This window comes from Leuciscus leuciscus (assembly GCF_965113295.1).
Source record: "Leuciscus leuciscus genome assembly, chromosome: 12".
Classification (NCBI taxonomy): Eukaryota; Metazoa; Chordata; class Actinopteri; order Cypriniformes; family Leuciscidae; genus Leuciscus; species Leuciscus leuciscus.
The window spans coordinates 21676779-21694742 of record NC_138736.1 but is presented as its reverse complement, the minus strand read 5'-3'; the positions used below and the strand labels follow the sequence as shown (position 1 = coordinate 21694742).

Below are 17964 nucleotides of genomic sequence, written 5' to 3'. Positions count from 1 at the left end.
GGGTGCACTGCAACAGCAGAAACAACGAAAATACAGTAACACTTGTTGATTACAATTTTATATTTAATATTACATGCCAGCATATTTACCCAGTATGATTACCTCACAATGTCGCAGGAAATTTCCCCTTTTGCTTTCTATGGTAGACATTGTTTGGTTCTGCACTGTTTTGACCTTTCTTTTTAAGTCCCGCCTTCACGCACGCCATTGGTCAAACTGCTACTCAATCATTGCCCTCGGACCAACAGCATCAGCCAAGAGACAAAGCAGCAGCCTGTTAACTGCAGGTGGCACATCATGGCTCCAAAACAGCGTAAGGCTATGTTCACACTTAAAGTCTTTTTTGACAAGAAAAAGTTGACAACGGCGTTTTTTTTAGCAAAAAAAAACCGCTGGCAGCGTTCGGTTACAAATAGCAGCCGAGCGCGTCTTTTGTTGCTATAACAACAGCTGCAACAGTAGCCTAGTGCTGTGTGATGCAAAAAATGTCGAGAAAGAGAAAGTTGGCTTTTGCGTTGGCTTTTGAAGTTACCGGGGAGGAGAATGTCGGTTCACAAAGACGTTTGTGGGTGCACGACAGACAGTTGTTCTTGTTGTTATGGAAACGACAGGTCTCGCTACTCGCTTGTCATTGGTCAGCTGTCAAAAAGGCGCTTGACGTAGGGCGTTCTTTTCAGAAAAGTTGAACTTTTTTCAACTTAAAAAGACGCTCTGAGCTGCAGAAAAAGACGCCGGCGGTGGCGTCTAAAAAAGCGCTCAGGACTTTTTTGAAAAAACGGTTTACTCCATAGGGTTATAATGTAGAACAGACGCTGGCAGTTTGAAAAAAGACGCTAAGTATGAACATAGCCAATGCCTCAAGGAAAAAATCCCTGTGTTTTTGTTTTGGTCGGGAAACGTGCTCATTGACATGGCAAATAAGCTAAAACACGGAGCGGAGTTGGGTTCGCTGGAATATTTACAGGCATCAGTTTGTTTTCAAAAATCGTAAGTGATTTTGTTAAGTAGCTTTGTGTGTAAACGTGACCGTTTAGGCAACATATTCTGCTGTATGAATGCAATATATAACAGAATGACAACAAAACAATCATGGACCTCGATGTCGAGCGGTGAATGGTAAGTGTTTAAAAAAATCTGTTGACGTATTATCCAACGTAATTTAAAAAGTTAATTGGCAACAGGTGAATACAATTACAATGGCTAATCACATACGTTTTTAAATCTTATTCTTAATGTTTGATGCAAGTTGCATTAAAAAAATACTAAATAGGTTTCAGAATTGTGTTGTTGTTGTTTTAGAACGTTGCTTTCACAATCATTAAGAACACTCATATGCATGGACAACGGATTTCATCTTCTGAGGTGTGTTACCTTTAACCATATGGATGATGAAGTATTTGTGCAAATTTTGTGATTGCTCTCTGAAGACAGTTAAAGGATATGTTAATCATCAAATCTTGCACAGACATGAAGCAAATGCTCAATTTCCATGTTGCTTCCCAGAATGCAAATGTAAATTCTCAAAATACAATGCTCTCAAAGCTCATGTTTATCGCCATCACAAAAGAAGACCACATACTCATTTTGATGATTCGACGGGCACGTTTGTTTGCAACAATACAGACTGTCAACAACAATTTACAGACATGAACAATGTCCTTTCTCATCTCAGGTCACATTTAGCCAAGGGAGAGGTGGTGTGTTGTCCTTTTGAAAAATGTGACAAAAATTTCAGTTTAAGATCAAGTTTCACTGCCCATGTTTCACGAAAGCACAGGACTTCTACATTTGCACAATTACGGATTATGGATACTTTATCTGAGCAACCTTCTTCAGCATTTTTTGATGTTACTGAGGATGAGGTTGATGAAAGTGAATTCACAGACTCACTGACGAAATGTAACGCAAAGTCATTGTACATGAAAAATCTCTGCCTGTTTTATATGCAGCTACAAGCCAAATACCTGGTGCCATCGTCAACCATTCAGATGATTGTGGAGGAATTCAGTGGTTTAAATTATATCTGTCATCAGTACACACAGAAGATGTTCAGGGAAATACTCAAGTCAAAAACGGCCCTCTCACAATGTGATATTGAATCTGTGGTGCAGACTTTGCAAGGCCAAGATTTACATTCAGCTTGTAATTCATTACTTTCCACAGAATACCAAAGAAGACCGTATTATCAGAAGAATTTTTCGTACGTGCATCCACAAAGTATGTGTCTTGGTCGTGATGAGAACCGAAACCAACGTTATGCACAGTATATTCCATTGAAGAACACTTTAAAAACCATGTTAATAGACCCAGTGGTGTGGGAGCAGTGTGCCAAACATCAGCATGTACACTCTTCTGTGTTCTCTGACATCTGTGATGGCTCTGTATTCAAATCCAATGACTTGTTTAAGCAGCCTGAGATTACAATCCAACTTATCTTGTACCAGGATGCCTTTGAGATTGTGAATCCCCTTGGGTCAGCTAAAAAAAGACACAAAATGATTGGAGTGTATTTTACACTTGGCAACTTTGAGCCATTTTACAGATCATGCATTGATAACATTCAGTTATCACTTTTGTGTTATGAGAGAGACTTTAACTATTTTGGTCAAACCAAGATTTTTGCTAAGTTGTTGGCAGATGTCAAAGAACTTGAAGAGCATGGATTTGTGACATCTTCAGGTGACATAGTACGTGCAACAATAGTGACAGATTGCTGTAGGTATTGCTTGGTATCTCGCAGTGAACTTCAGAATGTGTGTGTAGACTTTCCCAATCGCACAGTTGAGTCCTATAAGGCAGCAGTGGAAACTCTAAGGACGACCGTAGAAAATGTTGTAAATGGGTTGAAGTTTGACTCCATTTTCAATTCTCTCAAATATTTTCATGTTGCTCAGCCTGGCCTTCCCCCATGCCTTGGCCACGACTTGTTTGAAGGCGTTGTAGCTATTGATCTTGCCATTTTCTTGGAATACTTTGTAAAAAGGAAGTGGTTTTCATATACACAGCTGAACAGGAGACTTGCACAATTCAAATATCTGGATTCTGATGCTGGTTCTGCCCCCTCCCAGATATGTGAAAAAGGCAGAAAGTTAGGTGGTCAAGCAGCTGAGAACTGGTGTCTCCTCAGATTTCTTCCTGTCATAATTGGAGACCGAGTAGAGTCACAAGACCCTGTATGGCAACTGACTGTTAAGTTGAAAGAACTGGTTGAGCTAGTGTGTGCTCCCAAGATTACCACTGCACAGATTGCATATCTCAATGTCTTAATACCAGAATATCTGGAAACAAGAAAGGAGCTGTTTCCTAGTGAAAATTTGAAACCAAAACATCATTACATGCTTCACTATACGTCACTCATTTTAAGTCTTGGACCTTTAATTCGTTTATGGTCATTGAGATTTGAAAGCAAACATTCCTACTTCAAAAGAAGTGTGCGAAGAACACAGAACTTCAAAAATGTATGCAAGACATTGTCACACAACCATCAACTTCTTCAAGCATATCTTCACTCACGGTCATTTTTTTCACCAAAGCTTAAAAGTGTTGACTTGGCCACATACTCTCCTCATTTGTACAGTGATGCTGTGTGCAAAGCTGTTGAGACAAGCTTGCTTAATGAACCAGACTTTGTTTCAACACGGGTAGAATACAAGGGTACCCTGTACAGGAAAGGAAACTTAATTTGCCTTAAATGTGAAGAGGAGTATTCTATTTTACAGTTTGGACAGATTGAGCTGATTTTCGTGAAAGATGATGAGGTGACTTTCCTTGTGACTCCCCGCCCCTCAGTGTATTTGCATGATTATGGACTTTATGAGATTTTGTCTGCGACAAAGGAATTAATTTGTGTAAATGCTGAGGAATGTCTGGATTATTATCCCTTAAATGATTACAGTTTTATGGGACTGAAGGTCATTACTCTGAAGCACAGCGTTGTTCATCTGTAAAAAGGATAAACTGTCCTCTCCCAACAGAAATGGATGCATTGTTGATTTTTATTGAGAATGTGTTCCCAAACCCTATAACTTCAAAGCTAGCCATAGAGGGTTTGAACAGCCTAGGTGTGGAGACCATAGATGACCTACAGTTTTTGAAAGATGATGATCTAGGTGGCTTTCTGAGACCGATTGAAGCAAGAAAACTAATAGCCCAAATCCCAAGTAAGTTTTCAAATCAATGGTTGTTTTTACATATACACTAGTCTCCATTTGAAGCGGATCAAAAAGTTCATTAAGTTCACAAGAACAGGTATTGGTTTTAAGACAACTATTATGAAAGGTTTGATCCACTTTAAATGTTGACTTGTGTACATGCATACAATTAGATGAACTGGAAAAACAACACCCCAGTCTCTTTCATTCTGTACTTTGTTAGCTGTACTCTTTACTTGTATTGCAGTATGTCAATGTGTTTCTTGTTTCTGCAGTATGGTTTTTAATGCAGTTTTTTGTTTATGCCATGTAGATATTGCTTCCACTCTGCAAAACACTGCCAATGATTTGTCTGCTGAATACACTTCTGATGCATCAGGTTCACCTGCTCCTGGATGCTCAATTTCACCATCCAGCTCTTCAAGTGGAAGACGTGAGTAAAACGCTGATACAACATTAAACAATCCACAAACATTTTGAAAGCAAAACATGTAATTTGTCAGTTCTTGTAATTCATATACAGAGAATTTGCAATGTGAGCATGCCCAGCCTTTAGCACACCTGGCAAACAAATTGTGCCACACGTGCAGTTCACAGAGCGATATATGTATGTACAAACCCAATTCCAAAAAAGTTGGGACACTGTAGAAATTGTGAGTAAAAAAGGAATGGAATAATTTACCTAAGAAGACCTAAGACAGTTGAGCAACTAGAAGCCTGTATTAGACAAGAATGGGACAACATTCCTATTCCTAAACTTGAGCAACTTGTCTCCTCAGTCCCCAGACGTTTACAGGCTGTTATAAAAAGAAGAGGGGATGCCACACAGTGGTAAACATGGCCTTGTCCCAACTTTTTTGGAATGTGTAGCTCTCATGAAATCCAAAATGAGCCAATATTTGGCATGACATTTCAAAATGTCTCACTTTCAACATTTGATATGTTATCTATATTCTATTGTGAATAAAATATAAGTTTATGAGATTTGTAAATTATTCCATTCCTTTTTTACTCACAATTTCTACAGTGTCCCAACTTTTTTGGAATCGGTTTGTATATGTATATGTGTATATGTATACAAATCTGCAGATTTATTGTACACTAGTCAACATTTGAAGAGTTTTGGGTATTGGTTTTAAGACAACTATTATGAAAGGTTTTGATCCTCTTAAAATTGACTAGTGTAGTTTGATGGTACAAATCAATCGGTGATGGCACGGGGCCTCAAAACATTGATTTTGGAAATTGCATACATTGAGATCCGTACATGTGCCACTGTGGTGATTACCTGGTGCATGAATGGCCAAAACGTCTCCAGTTGAGTCCGCAGCTTATGCCAGCGGAGAGTGAAGACTGTTGTGCATTGTTCAGAGCAACTACAGGGCCACAGTGCAGCAAATCACTAGCAACACGTTAAATGTGCCCATTTCATGCTAGTGATTTGTTGCACTGTGGTCCTGCGGTCCCTGTTAAAAATGCACAACAGTCTCCCCTCTAACAATAATGCACTGCGGACATAAAACAAGTCAGTGCACCACTTTAAATGCATACTCTATATAGTAGCACATGAACAACCCACAAAGCCCCATGCCATCTCTGTTTTTCCGTTATTAAACTTCAATAAATCTGCAGCTTGGGAATAGGCAATTTTGCCAAGAAATTACAGCTGCATGAAAAGTGTTCATCCTGTAACCTGTGGACATTGCTTTATCTTCTAGGTGACAGTAGCTGTGAAACTTCGTTTTATGACCATGACTGGCATTATAGTTTTGATGTTCCATGGCAAAAAATGCCAGCAAGTTTTATGGAAAAGTTGCAAAATGGCGAAAGGCCAAATTGCTCTGAGAGAAGACAGTTGGTCCGCATTGTTGCTTCTGAGATCCTGGAAGTCAGCAAATGTCCAGCAAAAAAACATGTATCAGAAATAGCCCGACAAATGGTGATTGCATACTCAAAGTCTTTCAGAGATGAGATTAATTCCCAGGTTGTAGGAAGTGGATATGATTCTCTCCTCAAACAACTGGTGTGTAGAATTGACCATTTTAAAAGAGCAAAAGCTATTAGTACACCACTTTGTGGTACTAGTCTAGAAGAATCAACAAAGAAACGAAAATTGTTATATGGTTGTATAAATTCTGATCCACAACTGCTAGTTGGAGAAACATCCGATTTGCAGCAGGAAAAGAAAGAGAAGTTGCTAGTAATGTTTCAAAATAATGAAAGTGATGTAAAGACAATCTATGACTTAATGACTTCTACTTACACCTCTCAAAGAAACAACATCCAATCTGGAAAGGAAACCAAAGATTTACTTGATGAGTGGCCATATCTTTTTCAGCCAGCAGGAATGAAAGCACACTTTAAAGAGCTCACTGGCATTGACATAAACAACAGCTTTGAAGAATCTGCTTCCAGTAAGTTCAGAAGAATATTGGAGTACTTTCAATTTCAGTGCACAGAAAGAGCAAGCAGAGCAGGGAGAATCCTCACAAAGTATAGAGCTGGAGGGGATCATGTTTGTGGGGCAGTGATGTTGCTGCTAACCCATTTCAAAAATGACCAAGACCACTTTCTTGTGATGGTAGAAGACACCTCTGTTCCAAGTGATATATGCTCAGAACAGCTTCCAGCAACACCATGTATAGTAGTGTGTGGTGGGTATTATTTACTATGATCTTGCAACACAATAATTCCTGGTTTTAGGTGACCAGAACTCACATTCTGTTAAATATTATGTCTTACTGATTTTGTGTTTGTTCAAAGGAGAGAACCCACTGACAGCCAGTGTGTACATGGTAGCAGTAGACCAGACAATTGTAAATGACCATCTCTTGAGTTTTACAGAAGCCCTGTATCTAATGTTCTCTCTTTATTATATATTGAACATCAGTTACCCTGTAGAACTGGGAGCCACACTAGAATTCTTGCAAAGGTAATTCATAGTCTGCATTTCTTTGGTTAAGAAGCATACAACAATTATTTAAGGATATTGTTTGTGTTGTGTTTTAAAGGTGCATCTTTAGGATAAATCCTCATAAAGGTACCAAGGTGGAAAAGAGAGAGAAAAAAAGAGCGTACTCTGTCAACCCCAGAGTATTGAGTCTGACGTCAAAAATTGCTGCATTTGACTGGGGAGAGTAACAGGTATAGAAGCTCTGTTGTCTTGTATAGTAGTGGTAGACTTCATCTTATGTGTTTATCATTCATCGATGATAAAGTGCACCAAAGGACACCAAAGGACAACATTTTTATAATTAACTCCTATAAATGTGATGTAATTGTCTGTGGCCAAAACTGAGAGTATTTGGTTAAGGCTTGTTGCTGTTTCTGCTCTTCTTTTGGTTTGGGTTTTAATTATAACTGTTTGTGTCCCCACAGATGTGGTCTTTCAGAAGATTGACATTTCGCTGAAGAACAGGACAGACCGACTTTTTGTACTTCAGTGCAGCACTTTGTTCCTTAAATCATTTTTATTACCTTGTGATGTGATAAACTTCAAAATTATCAGAATCCAGGCCCAGTGTTTTTGTTTCTTTTAAATTGAACACATTTGTGTTCTGAAACATGCTTTATCCATTTTCCCCATGTGACATGTTCAGGATTATCAGAATCCAGGTCGACTTTTTTTTAAATTGAACAAATTTGTGTTCTAAAACATGACTTTTGCTGGGAAGTGTTTTTCCATTGTTTGATCTTGAAGGTTTGCTATATAATAAAAAGCTGAAGTTGTTTACAGCAATACTCTGGCTACCATAATTTATTGTATAACATTTTACAAAAATGTGTGTTTCAAGAGTATTTTTAATTTGTTTTTTAGCATTACTTCTGTCACACAGTATACCAAGATGTCCCTGTACATTTGGTTTAAATGGGGGTGCACGCCGAGGAAGTTTGAGAACCACTGGCTTATAGATTTGGCTTTTTTTGTGATAAAAAAGCCATTTATTTGCAATGAAAATTTAGAAAATGTTTGAAAAGTGGAAATAAAGTGCTTTATTAAGAGAAGAATGTTTATTAAAAATAAAGTATTTATTGGGTAGGCTTAGGGGTCAGTGTAGTAGGGCTTTTATTCTCACGACAATGTAGCATCCATTTAACAATTTTAATAAATATAATCATTTGCACTCTGATAATTCTTGGATCCTGTTAATCTACAAAAATACTAAGGTGCAAATATCTGCCAATATAGATAGCATCTAATTAGTATTTACACTTACTGCAAATTTGATAATTATATTTATTAAATGAAAATTTACACCTAATGTAAATAGCATTATGTAAAAATGCTGATATTGTCACTTAGTGAAAATAAAAATATATCTGTATTTTTCTTAGTGTAAATAGCATCTACAGCTGGTTATTTTGGATTTTGATATGGAAATCATGACAATTAGCTTACCTTAACAATAAATGGTTTTCCAGAAGTGGTGGGACAAGCTTGTGTGTTTGGATGAGGTGAAGTGAAACGAAACGCTTACTCGAAATGTGACCTCTTTAACCCATCCCAGTGACTGGTGAACACACACCCCCGGAGCAGTGTGGGGAGCAATTAGGGTAAGGTGCCTTGCTCAAGGGCACCAGTCGCAACACGCCGGCCGTGAGACTCGAACCGGCAACTCTTGGGTTACAAGCCAGACTCTCTAACCACTAAGCTACAACTGCCCCCACAGTAATAAAATGCTCACAGCCACAAGAGAAAACTGATGCCTTTCGCCACTAACCACAGCGGCAAAAAACAAAAAAAATATGATTTTATAAACAACACAGTCCAGCGCCAGATCGCCTCTTTAACAAACGAACGATATGTATGACATGCATAAAAACAATAGTAGGCTAAACACTGACTATAAATCAAGGAAACAACATAGTACATTGTGTCGGATCACCAATGAAGTTTAGAAAAGATGCGCAATTTAACCTAATGTCTTCAGTGGCGCAGGCACTAGTGTGGAAGCCTCGTTTATTTGATGCTTGTTTCAAAGTCCTTGGTTCGAATCTGTATTTTATACCTTTTGGTATCACAAATCACATCGTAAAGGCATTTATTTTCAACAAAAATGAAGTAGAAATAAAGTGTCTAACGAGTGTTTAATAAAACACTTTATACTATTATTGCATCCTGTTAATGTACACAATTACTGAGATGCAAACAGAATCTGCCAAAATATAGAATATAGCATCTAATTACTATTTACACTTATTGCAAACTATCGCGACATTTACATGATGTAAATAGAATATATAGCTATTTGTTTTTAGTGTAAATCACAACTGTTGCTTTTTGCACTTAGTGCATAGTCACTGCCTAATTCAACTGGAAAAATGTAGGCTATATTTGGTGTTAATGTATGCATTTTTAGTGGAATTTCACCGTTCTGATGAAAATGTGATATGACTGTGAAATTCTACTGGTTTTCTCTGTAAAACTAAAAATTTTCAACTCTGACCAAAAAATACACAGGAATGTTTTTTTAAGGACATGTCGGGATAACAATAGACAACAATTACTGTTATTTAAAGGAAAATGTCATTTTTTTGCAGTAACACATTTAAATAGTTAAAAAACAGGGAAAATGTATATTAGATGTCAAAGTTAGCATTTTTATGGAATTTCACAGTTCTGATCAAAATGTCATAATACTGTTAAATTCTACCGTTTTTTTTCTGTAAAAATACATTTATTTTTTACAGTGTAGGCTATATATTGATCAGCAAATAAGCAAACTTTTTATTTCATTAGCAAGACTATTAGCGGGCATTTGCATCCTCTTCTGGAGAGTTCTCAGCATCGCCGATATGGTGCATTTCTTTGGTGAAATGCAGGTTTGTGTACGTTTCATTTAATCTATAAAATCATTACTGTGCTGTAAATCATTTTATTTTATGCAAGCAACATACAAGGACGCGATGTCAGTTAGCCTACCAAGCTAACGCGTTGGTCTTTTTTGCGTGATGGAAACGCCTGATCCCTTGCATAAAACAAATAATTTTATTTCTAAAGATACTAAATCTATTTACATCAGATGTTAAAATATGTTCTCAGAGCTGTGCACTGTTTGTTTATGGGCAGGTTATGGAGTCACAGCATCTTTTGGCGGCGGTCTGAAGTTAGCAGTTTCCCCGCCAAACACGAGCCCAGCTCCTGGAAGAGATCCAGCACTACTACCGTGGAAACGGGAGAACAGAGACCGGGTGATTACACTTGGAATAGTTTTTATCTGAGTTCAGTTTTCAGATACGCAAAATGAACTGAGTTTTCAGATACGCAAAATGAACACACGGATCGATTAACCGTGACAAAAACAAAATAAAATAAGTATTAAGAAATGTCCTCATCTGAAATAAAGGAAGATATCATGTACCCTAAACGAGTCATTGTCATGTATTTTACAAAGGTTAAGATGATTACGTTAATAGTGTTTTTTTTGTTGTTTTTTTTACAGTAAGTTTGATTTGAGTGGGAAGTATGTGGTAATTCTTTATTAATTACTAATGGGTTCCCTATATTTTCACTTTAGAATACTGTTTCAGGTTCTAAGTAATTCCTGAAGAATTATCTAATAATTATTTATTAATTACTAATAAGTCCCCTATATTTTCACATTTAGAATACTGTTTCAGGTTATAAGTAAGCTAATTCCTGGATAATTATTTGATAATTATTTATTAATTACTAATGGGTTCCCTATATTTTCACTTTAGAATACTGTTTCAGGTTCTAAGTAATTCCTGAAGAATTATCTAACAATTATTTATTAATTACTAATAAGTTCCCTATATGTTCAGTTTCCCTCAACCGTTGCCTCAAATACATGAATTTACTCAATGGCATTCTATGCTGAGGAATACAGACACACACACACAGTACTGTATATACAATATAAAAACTAATCTGAGGTTAGTTAAGGCAAGGCACTTGAGTGGGGTTCCTTTCTGAAGTTGATTTCTTACAGAACACACTCACAAAACCACATAGGCCAAAACCTCTTTAACATTTATATGCATTTGTTAAAATTGTATTTTCTTCTATTAATAACATTAGTAAACAAGGAAGGTCACAACTCAATGTAGTTTTGTATGACTGTTCATTAGTTACTTCTTAGTTATTTTTCTTGAACCTTAATTAGTAGATAATTAATAGTAGTTCTTCAGGATATATGACATAATTCATTAGTTATTGATTAACTAACTCTTACTTAACACAATCATACAATTCTATTACATACTGATTAGTTAACACATCTTCCTTAGTAGTTAACAGTAGTGAAGAAGTAGTTAATGAAAAATTACCTATTAGTTCTTCAATAATTCCTTATTAGTTATGCAGTAAGTAAGATACAGTATTCTAAAGTGTTACCATTTTATTTAGTACTATTTTCACAAGTGGTACATTTTCTAAATTATTAGTGAAAAACTCCTGATTACACTTATACTACTGATTAATACAAAACTGATTACACTTGATATTTTCTCTCCTTATAAGTTTTGTTTCAAAACACAAGATTATTGTAATATGTAATGAGAACATTTGGTTTAATCACCAAATTACAACAGTATGATTTTCTATCATTTTAGTACTTTTAACAAGTAACTCGATAGCAAAAAATATGTTTCAGATCACCTTTATTGCTAAATTAAAGATGTAATACAGACTACAGTTGCCACATTATAAATATACTAATATTGCCCAACTTAAATAAGTGACATAAAATCCAAAATGTAATAATATCTATCCAGTGTGTTATAAGGCTTGTTTGAGATGCGCCTTGCATCGCCTGAAATGTACGCGAGAGTAGGCGGCTGCAGTGAGGGGAGGAGTGAAAAAAGCGCAGGCAAGACGGACAGTTCTCTCTTCTCGTAGTGGATCTGACACCTGCGAGATCAAAGATGGATATCGCGGTATTCACCGGATTCACGCTCGTGCACAGTGTTGCTAATAAACTGGATGGAATTTAAGTTCTGTTGCTTTTATATGAAAATAAATATAATGAACAAGACACCCAAAGTAGCCTACTTATTTAATTCCATTCCAAATACATGTTTATCAATCTTTTTTTCTTTAATACAGACATGTGTTGTTTTTTTCTTTTTCTTTTCTTTTCTTTTTTATAAAAATTACATTGCATAACCCATAGAGATCGCACTGTTAGATAGTTTGGGAATATTCACACATAACGTATACACATAAAACATGATATCAGAGTTTTAAAATCAAACATTTTAAAAGAGAACAATACATCACGGTTGTTTAAACCAATGAACATTAAGCTGTGTCGTCAGCAAGTCGTTTCCCATCGTGTTTTTGATCAGCGCAGTCAGTGGAGAGCAACTGCGCTCGACTGCAGAATCCGACAGGTGCGCCTTGCGCTCGCGAGAGATTTTTGACATACGTCAGCATGACATCAGAGCAAGGCGGACCGCACTCGGACACATTTCTAACCGGCATGCATCTCGCGCTGATCACCGCTGATCGATTCTGCGCAGATTTTGCTCATCTCAAACAAGCCTATTGTCACGATTTTGGGTTTGTTCATGTCATGTTTCCATGTCTGTCATGTGATTCCCTGTTTGTCATGTGATCCCGCCATGTGTCTTGTCATTGGTTAATTGTCTGATCATTGTTCACAGGTGTCCCTTGTCTTGTCATTAGTCTGTGTATTTAAGCCCTCATGTTTGCCATGTGTCTTTGTAAAAACTGGTCATGTGGGTTCTGCATTCATTATTCCAAAGGTTAAAGTGTATAAGAATAAAAGGATATCAGATTGTTTATCAGTGTATACTGGAGAGATGTTTGCAATAATTATGGCAATAAGGTGGATTAGGGAAGTTAAAATATCCAAGGCAGTAATATGTTCAGATTGTAGTTCAGCTCTAATAAGTTTGAATGAGATGAAGTCAGAAACAAGACAGGATATGGTAATAGAGATAATTCAAGAATTATATTCAATCAAACAAGCTAGTTTAAAGGTACAGTTTTTGTGGGTTCCAGCTCATATTGGGTTGAGAGGTAATGAGGAGGCTGATGCATTGGCAAAAAAAGGCAATAGAACGAGAAATAGTAGATATACAGATTTTATTTAGTAGGTCAGAAATTAAATCAATTATTAAAAATAATATTCTGAAAATATGGCAGTAATATTGGGATAATGAAATAAAAGGTAGACATATGCATCAATGCAGTCAACAGTGGCTAAGGGAAGAATTTCAGGTATGAAGAGAATATGATTACAAGATTGGGGCATACAAGATTGAATAGTAAATTGCACTTAATAAGTAAGCATCCAACAGGTTTATGTGAGGTATGTTGTAACGGTCGCCGGCTGGAGTGCCCTTGAGAGCCACCAGAGGGCACTCCACACCGGACTATCATATTCACTCACAGACTACATTTCCCATCCTGCATCTACCTGGACTGATTAATTCATACACCTGCACTGCACTGATTACTTCACACCTGCACTGCATTTACACACACACATATAAGCCACTTCCACTCACCACTTCTCTGCGAAGTCTTGATTTGCCTTGGTGATCTTTTCTGAGCGTTTATCCCGTGTTTTGTTTATCTGGTTTCTCATTTGTTTGATTGTTATCTGCCTGGCCTGACTTGGACTGTTCTTGGACTTTTGATTATTGCTGCCTGCCCTGAATTCTGCCTGTTATTTGGATTACCCCTGCTGTTTCATCTACCTTGCTCTATCTGCCCTGTTTGACCCCGCCTGTACGACCTTTCTTATTAAAAGCTGCAAATGGATCCTACTGAGTCTAGTGAATCATTACAGAAGACTTCGCCACATCAAGATCCAGCAGTGAGACCAACCATGAATCCAGCAGCACAGATAATGTGTCTCCGTCAAGGAGATCGACCCATTGAGGAGTACGTAAGAGACTTTATCAATCTGGCAAATGTCACTTGTATGGATTCTCTGTGCCTCATGATATTTTTTAGAGGGGGACTATCAGAGCCACTCGGGTCAGCCATGCCATTGCACAATCCCCAGTGCACTTTAGGATTTTATATTGGCTCTGCCCTGCAACTAAGTGGTTCTAGATATGCTGTGGGGATAACGGAGGAGAGATGCGGTACTCCCACATTAGCCCTCATTCCACAGCCTCGTCCCGTCACGTCTGCCGAGCCTGAATCGCTTCACGCCAGTCCAGCCGAGCCTGCACTTCACTGCAGTCCAGCCGAGCCCGCACTTCACTGCAGTCCAGCCGAGCCCGCACTTCACTGCAGTCCAGCCGAGCCCGCACTTCACGCCAGATCTGCCGAAGCCAAGGCAGTATGCGTCATGCCCGCCGCCTCTGAGACTGAGAGCATCATGCCCGCCGCGCCTGAGACCGCAAGCGACATGCCCGCCAAGCTAGAGTCTTCACCGCTGGTCTCGTCCAGCACAGATCCCTCTTCACCGCTGGTCTCGTCCAGCACAGAGCCTTCTTCATTGCCGCTGGTCCTGTCCAGCTCAGAGCCCTCTTCATCGCTGGTCCTACCCAGCTCAAAGCCCTCGCCGCTGGTCCCGTCAAGCTCAGAGCGCGCTGATCCTGATCCAGAGACTGTTCACGTCACTTCTGCCGAGCCAGAGATTCACGTCAGTCCTGCCGAGCCAGAGCCAGAGATTCACGTCAGTCCTGCCGAGCCAGAGCTTCACGTCAGTCCTGCCGAGCCAGAGCCAGAGCCAGAGCTTCACGTCAGTCCTGCCGAGCCAGAGCTTCACGTCAGTCCTGCCGAGCCAGAGCTTCACGTCAGTCCTGCCGAGCCAGAGCCAGAGCTTCACGTCACGTCTGCCCGTCCAGAGTCTCGTCCCGCCGAGACTGAAATTGTTCCTGAGCCTGAATCTGATACTGATCCTGAGCCTGAATCTGTTCCTCTTCCTGCGCCTGTGTCTTCAGACAAGATGGCCGACTCCACGCCTGTGCCTTCGGACAAGATGGCCGACTCCACGCCTGTGCCTTCGGACAAGATGGCCGACTCCACGCCTGTGTCTTTGGACAAGATGGCCGACTCCACGCCTGTGTCTTCGCACAAGATGGCCGACTCCACGCCTGTGTCTTCGCACAAGATGGCCGACTCCACGCCTGTGTCTTCGCACAAGATGGCCGACTCCACGCCTGTGTCTTCGGACAAGATGGCCACCGCATCCACTGAGCCCGTTCCTGTTCCTGTTCTTGAGCCCGTTCATGTTCCTGAACCGTTGGATCCGCCTGAAGGGCCGCCTGCTCCGCCCTGGCCGCCTGCTCCGCCCTGGCCGCCTGCTCCGCCCTGGCCGCCTGCTCCGCCCTGGCCGCCTGCTCCGCCCTGGCCGCCTGCTCCGCCCTGGCCGCCTGCTCCGCCCTGGCCGCCTGCTCCGCCCTGGCCGCCTGCACAGCCTGCTCCGCCCTGGCCGCCTGCACAGCCTGCTCCGCCTGCACAGCCTGATCCGCCCTGGCCGCCTGCACAGCCTGCTCCGCCCTGGCCTTCCGCCCTGCCGGAGTCTTCAGGTCCTCTTCCGCTCCACGGACCTGGCCCTCCATCCCGCCCCCGGATCCGCCTCCGGGCCACCTCCCACCTGGACAGTTTTGGAGCGTCTGGAAGCCGCTCTTTGGGGAGGGGCTATGTAACGGTCGCCGGCTGGAGTGCCCTTGAGAGCCACCAGAGGGCACTCCACACCGGACTATCATATTCACTCAGACTACATTTCCCATCCTGCATCTACCTGGACTGATTAATTCATACACCTGCACTGCACTGATTACTTCACACCTGCACTGCATTTACACACACATATAAGCCACTTCCACTCACCACTTCTCTGCGAAGTCTTGATTTGCCTTGGTGATCTTTTCTGAGCGTTTATCCCGTGTTTTGTTTATCTGGTTTCTGATCTTGGACTGTTTCCTCATTTGTTTGATTGTTATCTGCCTGGCCTGAATTCTGCCTGTTATTTGGATTACCCCTGCTGTTTCATCTACCTTGCTCTATCTGCCCTGTTTGACCCCGCCTGTACGACCTTTCTTATTAAAAGCTGCAAATGGATCCTACTGAGTCTAGTGAATCATTACATATGTGAAGTTAGTGAAACAGTTGAGCATGTATCAATGCACTGTAGGAGATATAATGTTGAAAGGAAAGAGTTGAAGGAGGAATTAAATAATATAGGAGTTAAGTTTACAATTCAAAATGTATTAAAGTCAGATAGGAGTATAATAAATGTAATGATAGAATATTTGGGAAATACTGGGTTAAATAAGCGTAGTTTTTTTTTCTGTCATGGGGGCTGAGAGTGGACGGAGGAGCTGAACACGCAGCGCCGGATGAAATTCTATGAAGCCTCTATGCGGGTAAATAAAGGGAATTTATGTTGGTTGATAGGTTAAAGAAGTATAGGAAAGTGTCAATGGTCCATTTCTGAGATAGGTGGCGGTTATGCACATATTTGTTTGCGATCTGCCGTAAAAAAAACAAGAAGAAGAAGATGTGTCTTTGTCAAGTATTGTTTCCTGTAGACCACTGTTTGGGCTTGTTCATGTTCATGTCTTGTTTTGAGTTTTCATGCCACGCCATGTTTTTGTTTCATGTTTGGTTTTGTTTATAATAAACTGCACTTGGGTTCTCATTTACACTTGCCTCCAGTGGATCACTTTTTACAGTTATCAATGGGTGTGATGAAGATGACCATGAGGATTTCAGAACAGTTTGCTGCCAAAACAGTATATATTCTCCCTTTACTATATGACTGAATCTATACTGTAGCTGACCTTTTCAGATGAAGAGTTACAGTGATATGGCAGTGTCTACCATGGTAACACTTCTTCTGTCATAATTTAGTCCAAACCTGTATGATTTTCTTACTTATTATCCTACTTATATACTATTAGAAACACCATCACGAGGCTGGGCATAATGTTTTTTTGCAACAATGATAACTTGAAATAAATTCTAAATGATGATATAGTTTTGGCAAGCAGGATGAGTGGAGTGGCGTGATTGATAATGAGCGATGTCTCGTATCTCTCACGAAGGAGAAAAAAACATAAAAGGAGCAGCGATGACAGTGAAGGACGAGAGAGGACAGGCTTGGACTTTGTTGTGTTTTGTTTCTGTTTTATTATATGTGGCAGCAGTTGACCGTGAGGAGCTGCTGCCTTTGTTTTCGTTTTGTTGTTTATTGATTTTATTTGATTAAAGTCTTTAAATGTTCGCCAGTTCCCGCCTCCTTCTTCCCATAACAACGCATCATCATTATAATAGTGTTCTGGGTGGCTGGGTTGCTACCCAGCCGGCATTTCAACGTTGATTCACTGTTGAAACAACGTCAGGTACCATGGTTGAATCAACGGTGAATTACTTTCGATTTTGCAAAACGGATCAACGTTGATATTGTGACGTCGTTTCACCGCGGAAGAAACAACGTTGATTCACTGTTGAAATCGTGACGTTGTTTCACCGTCTTACCTTTCATCATGGGATAATACAATTGTACATTAAATCACAACCTAGTTTGCAGTTGGAACATGAGTCATGACAATGCTGACTGAATTTGTGATTAACTGTCCATACTGTACACTAAAAATTGTTAACTGTCAAATGACTGGCAGCAATGGCTTAATTAAACACATTAAATAATGAGTTAACACATGCTCAAGATTGTAAAACAAGTTTTATTCTGAAAAAACAAGTCTAAAAATACTTTCTAAAACAGATGAAAAACATCTCAAACTTTAAATTGCAGCGTTTTTGAAGTAATGTTAAAAACCTGTAGAAGTAAACATCTAAATGGAATATTTAAAGACAGTTCTCTTACGAGAGGTCTCTCGTACTGCGTAAGTATCTTAC

The 17964-nt window shown here is 39.7% G+C and overlaps 1 long non-coding RNA gene across 4 annotated transcripts; it reads left to right on the top strand.

The window, feature by feature from the left end:
- The first annotated feature begins 86 nt into the window (after positions 1-86).
- LOC309511023 lies at positions 87-7890 on the top strand. 4 transcript variants are annotated; one of them, XR_014210482.1, is made up of 9 exons: positions 87-313; positions 863-1116; positions 1300-1362; positions 3975-4160; positions 4465-4584; positions 5870-6805; positions 6915-7083; positions 7163-7295; positions 7530-7890. It is a non-coding gene; the product is annotated as an uncharacterized lncRNA (long non-coding RNA). The 4 variants fall into 4 exon arrangements; XR_014210483.1 differs by having other exon boundaries at positions 5870-7083; XR_014210480.1 differs by lacking the exon at positions 1300-1362 and having other exon boundaries at positions 863-987; positions 5870-7083.
- The last annotated feature ends 10074 nt before the right edge of the window (positions 7891-17964 follow it).